Source organism: Littorina saxatilis, linkage group LG8 (assembly GCF_037325665.1).
Source record: "Littorina saxatilis isolate snail1 linkage group LG8, US_GU_Lsax_2.0, whole genome shotgun sequence".
NCBI lineage: Eukaryota > Metazoa > Mollusca > Gastropoda > Littorinimorpha > Littorinidae > Littorina > Littorina saxatilis.
The window spans coordinates 49,128,063-49,140,623 of record NC_090252.1 but is presented as its reverse complement, the minus strand read 5'-3'; the positions used below and the strand labels follow the sequence as shown (position 1 = coordinate 49,140,623).

Here is a 12,561-nt window from a genome sequence, read left to right as displayed (position 1 = left end):
TTGTGTGTGTTTGGGTATTAATAAGTAGTGCAAATCCACATGTAATGATGTATGCATTATTAAAAGTAAAAGAAAACACATTATTATTAATATTATTATTATTAATATTATGCACTATTAGAATTGTGTGTTTGTTTGTTTGCTTAACGCCCAGCCGACCATGAAGGGCCATATCAGGGCGGTGCTGCTTTGACATATAACGTGCGCCACACACAAGACAGAAGTCGCAGCACAGGCTTCATGTCTCACCCAGTCACATTATTCTGACACCGGACCAACCAGTCCTAGCACTAACCCCATAATGCCAGACGCCAGGCGGAGCAGCCACTAGATTGCCACTTTTAAAGTCTTAGGTATGGCCCGGCCGGGGTTCGAACCCACGAGCTCCCGATCACGGGGCGGACGCCTTACCACTAAGCCAACCGTGCCGGTCACTATTAGTATGAGTCACTGTTAAATTAATGTCTTTTGTGTGTGTGTGTGTGTGTGTGTGTGTGTGTGTGTGTGTGTGTGTGTGTGTGTGTGTGTGTGTGTGTGTGTGTGTGTGTGTGTGTGTGTTCGTCAACCGACATATGTGGGAAGGAGCCGCTGAGGTGGTTGTAAGAAAACCCGCCTGGTTCAGTGGTTGGGGGCCAATTGGGATTTCTGATTTACCGGCCTAGCCAAAAAGTTCAGGTACACCCCATGTGACATGGTCATTAGCAAAATGAATTACAAGCACTTGTTGACGTTTATGTATTGCTTGAGTCTTAACAATTGCAGCTTATTACAAACAAAAACCATGGACAGTTGTATCAAATATTAAATCAGTGTTTGTGTATTTATTAGGTTGGAGCAAGGGGAGAGCCAGTCCTCCTGTGGTGGCAGCGAGGAGAAAGATTGACCTGATGGGAAAGTTTGCTAAACCGGAACTACACTCTTCCACAGCAGAAACATCAGCTTTGCCATCTTCTGACCAACCATAAGAAGATACAAATACTTTGCCATCTTCTCCTGACCCATCACAAGCAGATATGGATACTGGTACTGTGCAAGTCACTCAGCTGACATGTGTTGGGCTATTGTCAACATTGATCAGCTCAATCTATTGCTGCAAGGTGTATCCTGTACTGAATGCTTGTCTGATAGCAATCCGATTATGAAAGAAGGTGATGCATCAGCCTAAGGATTTGCACAGGCCCTGCATCTGGAGTGCATATGAGTGTCCATTCAAGTCTGCAGTTGTTTACTCTTCCCCTGGTGTTTGCAACTCTTCGGGTGGTAAAGTTGCATTTAAAATATTCCGCTTTTGACCATGTTGGTACATGAACTTGGAAAGGGACATTCAGCTTTACAGAAAATTACTGCAGTGTAAGGATTGAGCACAGAAATACTGAAATTAAAATGTTGCAACTTTTGAATGGCTTGATAGCTAAATTGTTCCATTTGTGTATACATGTAATGTTGTTGATGATTTGTGAAGCATCATTTCTGTGCAATGGAATAGGAAATCAGTGCATCCGCGTGGGTTTTTATGAATCTGACAGTTTCGTTCTGATCCATATTTTCATATCAGCACAAATACAGATGATTTACTTTTTTTTAATGTTTTCATATGTTTTTTTAAAATAAAAAAAATCTGATAATGTGATTATTAAATCATTTCCCCTTCATAGTTAAAGTGTTATTCTGATTTAAAAACCCCCATTAATTCAAGCTTTACTGTGGTACTAGTTTACTGAGGTACTGGTGGGACTTTTTTTACATGCTGTTTTCTCTACGTGTAATTTGAGACATAATGTGGTAATTAAAATGTTGCAACTTTTGAATGGCTAAATGGATTTGTTCCAATTTTGTATATGGTGTTTATGATTTGTGAAGCACCATTTCTGTGTATGGAATAAGAGTTCAGTGGATCCCTTGTGTTTTTATGTGTCTGACAGTTTTGTTTCGATTCATATCTGCACTAACATAGATGAGTTTTCAAATGATGTTAAAAAAAAAGTCTGGATAATTTGATTGTCAAATCATTTCCCCATCATAGTAAAGTGGTTATTCTTATAAAAACATATCAATTCAGGCTGCACTGTGCTACTAGTTTATTGAGGTACTGGTTGGAATCTTTTAAATGCTGTTTTCTCTGAATGTAATTTTCAGACAAAAATCTGTAATTCAAATGTTGCAACTTTTGAATGGCTTGATGGATTTGTTTTATTTTTGTTTATGTTGTTTATGATTTGTAAAGCGTCAGTTTTGTGTATGGAATAAGAGTTCAGTGCATTGGTTGGGTTTTTATGAGTCTGACACTTAGGATCTCATGTATATTTTCCGATCAGAACTGAACCGGTAACTGAAAATGCTAAATTAAAATAATATATTGCTTAGAAATGCTTTTCGATACACAGAATTATTAAACACACACATATCGCTGCAAAGAAGAAAAATTGGATCATAACATGCACTGGTTCACAAACTGCAACATTTTAAAAATAAGCACATTTGTGACCCTCCACCACGAAATGAGTCGCATGTCACCTCGCGCGGTTCTGCGCTAGGCTTAATATAAGTCCGGGGAGTGTCTGGTAACAGTGTGAGGGTCACCTTAGTCACAGGCTTATAACTCAAACAGTTTTCGTTCTTTTCTAAAACGGTTTTCACCACTGGATAGAGCATAAAAAACTCTTTAGGAAAATGTAAAAATATGAAAATCATGCAAAGGTGACATGCGACTCATTCCGTGGTGGAGGGTCACATTTTATGACGTTTTTCTCAGTTTTTGGTGAATAAAACCCCCAAAAATTGCTTTTCACTCAAAATTTAAAATGGTTTCCCTTAATTAAGTTATTCTGCTTGCAAAAATCAAACAAGCAGCAAACTGTTTCAAAAAGAAAAAAAAAGTGTTTGCCTACCCTGTCTCCCCTTAAGGGGTTACTTGTGTGCTCAAATCGCTCGACAGAAACATTACACATTTTGTGCACAGGTTCCTCTAAGCAATATGGACACATCTGTGCAAAGAAAAAAGGTGGTTGCCTACCCTGTCTCCCCCTAAAGGGTTACTTGTGTGCTCAAATCGCTCGACAGAAACATTACACATTTTGTGCACAGGTTCCTCTAAGCAATATGGACACATCTGTGCAAAGAAAAAAGGTGGTTGCCTACCCTGTCTCCCCCTAAAGGGTTACTTGTGTGCTCAAATCGCTCGACAGAAACATTACACATTTTGTGCACAGGTTCCTCTAAGCAATATGGACACATCTGTGCAAAGAAAAAAAAAGTGTTTGCCTACCCTGTCTCCCCTTAAGGGGTTACTTGTGTGCTCAAATCGCTCGACAGAAACATTACACATTTTGTGCACAGGTTCCTCTAAGCAATATGGACACATCTGTGCAAAGAAAAAAGGTGGTTGCGTTATTAACCTTTTGTTTGGATTTGTTTTACTGGGCGTTGTCAAGTACGATTCTGCGAAAAACACTGCGATTCTTAACATGATCCCAACTGACATATTAAGCTCTACAAATGATAAATGAAACATTACCGGTAGTTTGTGTAGATAAATGAATGGAGAGTATAACTTTATCATAAAACGGTACTTATCAACGTGCATTTTCAGAAAATGATCGAGGTTTCTCGAGGGCGTACACATAAAATTATCACTCCTTTAGTAGTAAAAACGTATTTAAAAAAAAATTCGCTCGACAGAACATAACTAGACTTGAACACAGGTAAGTTCACTGTATTCAGAAACAATACCTGTAAACAAAATAAGTTGTTGCGTTATTGTCTGCTTCACAATTACTCCCGTACCAACCCCACCCCCATATCTTGACTGACAAAATTGATAAAAAGAAATAATTTGGGAGCGCTGTAGGTCAGTTGGTAGAGCGCTGGAATTGTGATACATGAGTTTGAATCAGGGTGAAGGGTTGGGGGTCGGAACATTTGTGTGCAAAGTTTCATGAAGATCTGTCCAGTAAATTTCTATGAATCGCACACCACACACACACACACACACACACACACACACACACACACACACACGCACACACACACACACATATATATATATATATATATATATATATATATATATATATATATATATATATATATATATATATATATATATACTTTTAAAATGTCTTGGATCTGGGGACATCTGTAAGTGTGAGAGCGTGGATCTGGGAACATTCTGTGGTTATGGGAACATTAGCATGTTCTCATATCCAAGGTAACCTCAAAATGTAATTTTCGTGTTCAGCTTGACCATTGAGGGGTTTTAACTCGTGTTCCCAAAAGCATTTGAGTTCTGACTTGGTTGTCCCCCTTCCCTTGCTACAGATCTCTGCATCGTCAAACAATCTCTTCTGAGCTTTTAGCATTCTTGTGCTTACGACACTAAAAAAAAAAAAAAATTATCTCTCTCTCTCTTTTTTTTTTAACATTGCTGTGTAAAATAAAACTGTAAAATAACTATTTTACAGGTTTATTTCACAAGTTTATCTTATATTTTCTGAACATTTGGAAATAATTGCTTTACCTCAGTGAAATATTTATTATTGTTTAGAGCGTAAGCGATAAGCGATCCGGGCCTTTTCAAGAAATCTGAACAATGAACATGGTCGCTGCATGGGATTTTTTTCCCTTTCGTACAATCAGGCACACCACTCGTACAGGTAAGCCTTAGATTTTATGTAGCGCACTTTATAAGAACAGTGTTATATCTATTTATTTGAGTTAGGCATTGAAGATTTGAGAGGGCTTCTTCGCATCGAAGGAGTCTCTTCTGAGTGGGAATTCCGCTGTGAATTGATAGTTCTGGTCAATGGCTGTCTAATCGGCCCTCGAAGGCAATCACTGAAGTGAAGTGCACCGGGAGTGACTATTGCAACGACTGTCGTGTCCAGCGTTGTGTTTGTCAATGAGGTTCTTGAAAGCATTTGTACTGGGAGCCCGTTTAATGTTAGTTGTTAGTTTGTTCCAGTCATTTGTAACTCTATAGCTGAAAGCAAATTTTCTTGTATTGTTATTATCATGTCTTTCTTTTTGTATTTTGTCAGTACTGTTACGTGTTACAACAATGTTAGTCTGCGGTGATTTAAAAAAGAAATCTTTGTTAGTGTCATCAATGTCGTTAAATATTATACGCTTGTATTAGGTCCCCTCTCTTTCTTCTTGCCTTTAGTGTAGGCAAAGTCAAGTATCTTAGTCTCTCTTCATATGTGTAGTCTTTTATTTCGTAAATCAGTTTAGTAGCTCTTCTTTGGACTCTTGCGATTGATGTTGATTGGCGTACTAGTCTCGGAAACCAGGCAGGATTGCCGTATTCTAGATGAGGTCGTACTAGTGTACACTCCACTCTCTGTTCCAGGAGGCTGTTCTCTGAAAATCCACCAGTACCTAGGAATGGCAGTGACACTGTACTCTAGGACCAACACAGCTAGTGTTTCAAATGTTACCTTTTTGTTTCAGGAGTCCTTGAATATTCTAGTCATTTTTTCCCATTTATTTTAAGTTCATATCATATTTGACAAATAGGTGGCGTGATCTAACCATGTTTACCTGGTTGATTCTGACGGTTGGCAGTTTAAGTTTCTGGCAATTGCCAAAGTTGAACGTTTATTGTCATTAAATGGCAAAATTAATTTGAAGTCACGTTATAACTTATTGTGGAAAATCAGCTCCCTCTCTCTCTCTTTCCCCTCCCACACTCACACACAAACACACACACATGCGTGTGTGCTGACACAAATTTGTGATTTACTTTAAAATTAACAAGGGTGCCGCGGTCAATTGTAGACGGTAAGACCTATTACTTTTTTAAAGCCAGGACATTTGGACCTATTGATTTCTTACGGTCAGGTCCAAATGACCTATTGTCCTCTAACGCTGGCAGCAACACTGATGTAGATGAAATATTCATGAGGAGGTCCCTCTGCAATATTATCCCAGCTATCTAAATAGACTGGAAGAACAAAAAGTGATTGCATGGAGACCTGATCAGAAATAGAGGGTTATAACTGACATTTATCTGCAATTAAATTGCTTTAAACTGACGGTTGCCAAATTGGGTTGTGAGTGAAGCGTAGCTCTGGCTTGTCACTCACTTCCACTACACATAAATGCGCGCAAGGATTTAGTTCTTCAAACATTTCTGCTTTCTGTAGCTATGCAGGGTTTGTGGATGTGGAACGTGGGAATATTACAGTTTGGAAGGTGAGGATTCTGATAGACTCGATGCAAATTGTCCGAACTATAGCTATGGCGTGCCCCTTTAATAGCTCATAATGATTAGCCAAATATGGAAAGGCAAAACTAGATTCAAGTAGCTGAAAATTGAAACACGAATGGCGGCTTGATTGAAACTTTACGAAATGGAAATCCTGTGTTTTCCAACACATGAATGTACAAATCAGTGTTTTGGGTCTACAGAACACGACAAATCCCGTCCAAGTCCACTTCAACACAACTTCACAAGCCCATGTCTTCAGAACTTCGCAATTCCATGTGTATACGAGACCACGAAAGTCACACATTGGCTGGATTCATGTCCTGACGACATATCTGTGGTAAGTTTAAAGGCTGTCTCCATGGTAAAAAAAAATACTGAAATAACCATTTGTTTCTCTTTCTTCTTTCAATTTAATGACTTATGCGCTAGAGTTCGTATTCAATATGTTCCAGTGAAGATAATGACTCACTTTTCTAACCCGTATTCTCAAAAGCTCGGGAGAAAACGAAAGAAAATAATGTCCCTCTCCGGAAGTGACGTGTGGCTGGTGGCTTGATTCGGCCTTCCGCCATTTTGACAGAGATGGGAGAGTGAACCACAGCTTCGCGTAACAATCTGAACACGCATGCCGCATCAAGTTGTCAATAGACAACCACTGATGTTGATAAAGTAAGAGATCTGTCTTACATAATTGAGTTTCGGCGCTGTTTGGTTGCAAAGAAATGTGCGCAGTCTATATCACAAGTAGGTTTGGAAAGTGCATTTTCCGATGATATCGACGCAGCTAAGTATCAGGATCAGGAATATTGCGTCGCGGAACCTTTCAGATTATGACGCAATGTTGGCAAGAGAGCGCCTCGCCTAGCCCTACTTAAAACGATTTAAAACCTATCATTTTGGAATTTGTTCTCTTCCATAAAAAGTCTGAAGTCCATTGCTACTAAATTAAATAGCCTCTGGACTTATTTGAAAAATACACCCTTTCCTAATAGTTTTCTTAGTGCTGGCAATCAATAGTACTAGTAATGAGAGGGATGCACGACTCGTACCCTTTGATGACAGTGAGGGGCGACATTTGTATTGTTGTAGGCTATAATACAAATGTCGCCCCTCACTGTCATTAGGGCTAAATGTCACTTTTGTTAACTCCTTCATGATACGAACCCACCTTACTGTCACGGGACGCAGGGGTGGCCACATTTTTGTCAATTCAGCTTTCCCCGGGTATGTAACATGTCATTTTTAACTTACCCGCACAAAAATCAGGTTACCCACAATCTGAATGCAAAAACTCGTCCCCACCCCTACACACAGTCATGGAGTTGCGCTCACGCACACTCCACTGTCGAAATCTAACCAAGGAAATTCGTCCTTCCATTCTGGCAAAAACCTTCTGACACGTTTTGATCTGTCGCAGTGTCGATTCTAGACCGCGCATTCCCGCAAATATGAAAGAAATCCCGCAAAAATAAAATTTGGATGCGCGCCTTTTCACGCAAAGAAATACCAATTCCCGCATTTTCAAACATCTTGTGCATGCGCGATATAATAAATATAATTTCGTCAAACAGCCCAGCGTTGCAGAGCGTAAGCGCTTGCAATCTTTTTGAGACAAGTGAGGCCCTGACAAGGATGTTTACATTTACCTATGTTTTCAAAAGTTACATTTTCCCTAAACATCCTTATCAGGGCCTCACTTGTCTCAAAAAGATTCACTTTTTCTCCCACAAGTCTTTGCTTCCCTTTGTGGTCACTTCCTGTTTTACATTCAAAATGGCCACCACGATAAGTGAAAGCGTGGATTTTTTCAAGAATGGAGACCCATGTGCAAATCAGCTTGACGACAAGTTGCCAAGTGAGGCAAAACATCCAAATAAATGGTCTTGGAAGTGGATGAAGGAGTTAGATTCTCAAAAAAGATAATGGAGTTTATGATTAAGAAGTTTCTGTTGTGCATGCAACGATGAAATTACATACACCTGACTTCACTCTTCAGGCAAGAAAGCCATCAGGAACCATACGTTGGTTCTCTCTCTCTCTCTCTCTCTCTCTCTCTCTCTCTCTCTCTCTCTCTTTGAAGTCTCTCTCTCTCTCTCTCTCTCTCTCTCTCTTTGAAGTCGTGGGGGCAATGACGGCCTCCGGGATGCCACAGATTCCATCCTCCCCCAGCCTAGAGACTGGGACGTTTTGTTCTTATTTACGATAGAGTGACATAAATCAATAATTAGCAAAGATTCTATAATTTTAAACTAATCTTTGTTTCAGTTGGTCATGGTGATTTGGGCAATGACAACACCGGCATCGTGGGTGATTTGGGCAGCGATGACCCCTCCGTCAAGGATTGCGACGTGACGAGCACACATGCAGAACCGCTTGGTATGTTTATACCGCCACCATCATAAGTGACGGTTTCTGAGACTTCCACTACTCGTGCAGAACTTCTGATTGGAGAAACTCGAGGTCAAAGCTTGTTCCCAAATGTTCTTATTATTATTTCACATTGCTCAACATCCAGTTAGCAACACAGGCTAGATGTTAAGCAACGTGAAATAATAATAAAACATTTTGGGACAAACTTTGACCTGTAGTTTCTCCAATCAGAAGCTTCTGCACGAGTAATGGAAGTCGCAGAAACCGCCACAATATTATTTAAATTTTATTTATATATAGATGCTACATGTCGGGTTCATCTACGGGGCTAGTGACAGACCTCCAATGATGTTTTTTGTTGTTTTTTAGTTGGCAGCATGGGGATATCTTGAGAAGGCTCTCCGTAGTCGGCTAGACGTTAAGCAATGCTAATAATAATAATGATAGCACTTGAGCAAAGAGCTAAAACATTTCGAGGTACGGTAGAGTGTTTGACATAAATAATAATAATAATACGAATATTTATAACGCGCACATATCTCACCAACAGGCGACTCAAGGCGCACATACACTCATTCACACACACGGAGACTTAAAGTCACCAACACACACACACCAGCAACCATTAAAATATGTACAGTTATTCAAGGTGGGATGGGGTGGGCAGTGTAGAATGCATGGATTATGTGGAAAAAAGGAATGTCTTGAGTGCAGATTTGAATGATTCGAGGGACTGTTGTTGACGGAGGGGGAGAGGTAGTGTGTTCCATTGGCTAGGTGCTTGGAAAGAAAATGAGCGTTGACCTGCTGTTTTGAGTTTGGTGTGGGGGATGTTGAGCTTGAGGGAGTCGGCAGATGATCTGAGTGCTCGTGAAGGGACATAGAGAGAGAGAGAGAGTCGGAGAGATAGGCAGGGGCGAGACCATGGAGGCATTTGTAGGTGAGAGTGTTGATTTTGTATGTGATACGGGCAGGAACGGGCAACCAGTGGAGCTGATTTAGGAGGGGGGTGATATGATCTCCCTTTTTCTTTCGTAAGGCAAGACGGGCAGAGCTATTTTGAATGCGTTGGAGACGAGAGATAGAAGAAGAGGGAAGACCCGCCAAGAGAGAGTTACAATAGTCAAGACGTGAGAGAATGGTGGAAGTGACCAGTTTGGCGGTAGCATCTGTGGTGAGGTACTTGCGGATAGTGGCGATGCGGCGGAGTTGGAAGTAGCAGGTGCGAGAGACAGAAGAGATGTGTTGTTTCATGGAAAGGGTGTTGTCTAGAGTGACTCCGAGGTTTTTGACAGCAGAAGACAGAGGGACAGAAGAGTCAGAGAGTTGAAGAGAGTCGGAAGTGGCTTTGGAGAGTTTGGATGTAGTGCCTATTAGGATAGCTTCAGTTTTGTTGCTATTGAGCTGAAGTTTGTTTTCTGTCATCCAATTCTGCACGTCAGTGATAGTGTCAGAGATAGAGGAAAGAAGAGATTCAGACTGGTCAGGGGAAGAGCTGTTGTGAAGTTGAGAGTCGTCGACAAAAGAGTGGTGGAGAACGTTGTGTCGGTCAAGGATGTGGTCAAGAGGTTGAGTGTAGAGAGTAAATAGTACAGGCCCAAGGACTGAGCTCTGAGGGACTCCGCACTCAAGCCTGATGGGGTCAGAGTTCAGTTTGTCAATCGAAACAGTCTGGTAGCGGTCGGTGAAATAAGAAGAGAACCAAGAAAGAGCTGTGCTATGGATACCAAAGGTGTGCTGAAGGCGTTGAAGGAGGATGTTGTGGTCGACTGTGTCAAAGGCCGCTGATAGATCAAGTAGAGCGACGGCAGAGATTTCAGCTTGGTCAGTGGCAAGGAGGAGATCATTAGTGATTTTGAGAAGGGCAGTTTCGGTGGAGTGGTGAGGACGATAGGCAAATTGAAGCGGAGAGAGAAGATTGTTGCAAAGAAGGTGAGAGTTGAGTTGTTTCAGGACGACTCTTTCAAGGAGTTTGGAGATGAAGGAAAGGTTTGAGACAGGGCGGTAGTTGCTGAGAGTGTTTGGGTCGAGCGATGGTTTCTTCAGTAGATGTTTGACAATAGCAGTCTTAAAGGAGTTGGGGACAGTGCCTGTTTGCAGAGAAGTGTTGATGATTTTGAGAATAGAAGGGAGGAGTTCAGGAAGACAGTCAGAGTAGAGTTGTGTGGGAAGAGGGTCAAGGTCACAGGTTTTCAAGGTCATTTCTTTGAGGACTTTCTCCAGGTCAGTGAGAGTGAGAGGCTGAAAGTGTGTGAAGGGAGTGCCTGTAAATGCAGGAGGAGTTTCAGAGTTTTGGTGTGGGATTTTGTCTAGTTTGTCACGGATGGTTTGGATCTTGTTATGGAAGTAATCAGAGAAAGCTTGCGACAGTTTGGAGGGGTCGATGTTGTTGGGCAAGGGAGAAGCAGAAGAGCAGCCAAGAAGGTCATTCACTGTGGAGAAGAGTGTTTTGGCAGGGGTTGTTTCACAGATTTTGGTGCTGTAGTGCGATTGTTTGGCGTCTGCGATGAGTGTCTGAGCATGTTCCATTTGCTTGTTGTAAATCTGTCTGTCAACTACCAGCTTTGAGGTTCGCAACTTCCTCTCTGCTCGGCGACGCAACTGTTTTGTATACTTAACTTCAGCTGTGATCGAGGGTGCAGAAGGCCAATCTACGATGAGTTTGGTTTTTGCGGGTGCATGTTCGTCAAGAAGTGTGCTGAGAGTGGAGTCGTAATGACGTACAGGGTCTGAGGATACCGGAGGATCAAGCAGTCGGCGGGCTGCTTCTGCGCGAAATGTGTCAGTGTTAACTTCTTTGAGGTTACGGCGGACTACGCGCTTTTTCTGTTTGGATGGTTTGGCCATCTTAAGAGAGAACAAAACTGCAGAATGATCGGATCTGAGGTAGTCATTCAGCAGGATGTCGTACACCAGGTCAGTGGACTCGTGGGTGACAATCCAGTCAATGATGTGTGTTTTGCGTGTGGGAGCGTCTACATGCTGTTTGAGGTCGTGACAGTCAAGAAGGTCCATCGTCTGTCTTGTGTCGGTGTTATAAATCAACAATAAGCAAAGATTCTATAATTTTAAACTAATCTTTGTTTCAGTTGGTCATGGTGATTTGGGCAATGACAACACCGGCATCGTGGGTGATTTGGGCAATGACGACACTGGCATCGTGGGTGATTCAATGACGACACTGGCATCGTGGGTGATTTGGGCAATGACGACACTGGCATCGTGGGTGATTTGGGCAATGACGACACCGGCATCGTGGGTGATTTGGGCAATTCGTGGCTGATTTGGGAAATGACGACACCGGCATCGTGGCTGATTTGGGCAATGACGACACCGGCATCGTGGGTGATTTGGGCAATGACAACACCGGCATCATGGGTGATTTGGGGAGCGATGACTCCTCCGTCAAGGATTGCGACTACACATGTCGCACACATGCAGAACCGCTTGGTATGTTTATACCGCCACCATCATATGTGACGGTTTCTGCGACTTTCATTACTCGTGCAGAATCTTCTGATTGGAGAAATTCGAGTTCAAAGTTTGTTTTAAAAAAATATATTATTTTACATTGCTCAACGTCAAGTTAGCAACATTTTGGTACATACTTTGACCTCTAGTTTCTCCAATCAGACGCTTCTGCGCGAGTAATGGAAGTCGCAGAAACCGCCTCAATATTATTTAAATTGTATTTATATATAGATGCTACATGTCGGGTTCTAGTGGACATACTCTTATAATATCTAAATACTTTTGCTACTACTAATAACATGTATTGTTTATTACCTAATTAAAGGCAGAGGTCGACAAAGATCATGAAGACAAGCGTAAATTCAAGCTGGTCTCATGCTGAAATACAAACTTTAATAAATGGTTTTGGGCATCTCCTTCAAAAAGGCATGTATCCGTCAGGAAAGATAATTCAAGCCGCAATTAACCAAAATACTTGTCTCAACAATAGAACATGTATGAATGTGCGAGCA

At 41.4% G+C, this 12,561-nt stretch overlaps 1 protein-coding gene and 1 long non-coding RNA gene across 3 annotated transcripts in view; one reads left to right on the top strand and one right to left on the bottom strand.

Moving 5' to 3' along the window:
• The window catches only part of LOC138973754 (uncharacterized), a 279,057-nt gene that overhangs the window by 111,057 nt on the left and 155,439 nt on the right, over positions 1-12,561 (bottom strand). The gene's annotated exons all lie outside the window — the stretch shown is intronic.
• LOC138973740 (uncharacterized) lies at positions 4,089-12,102 on the top strand. Its single transcript, XR_011458134.1, has 4 exons — positions 4,089-4,652; positions 6,409-6,545; positions 8,474-8,584; positions 11,668-12,102. It is a non-coding gene; the product is annotated as an uncharacterized lncRNA (long non-coding RNA).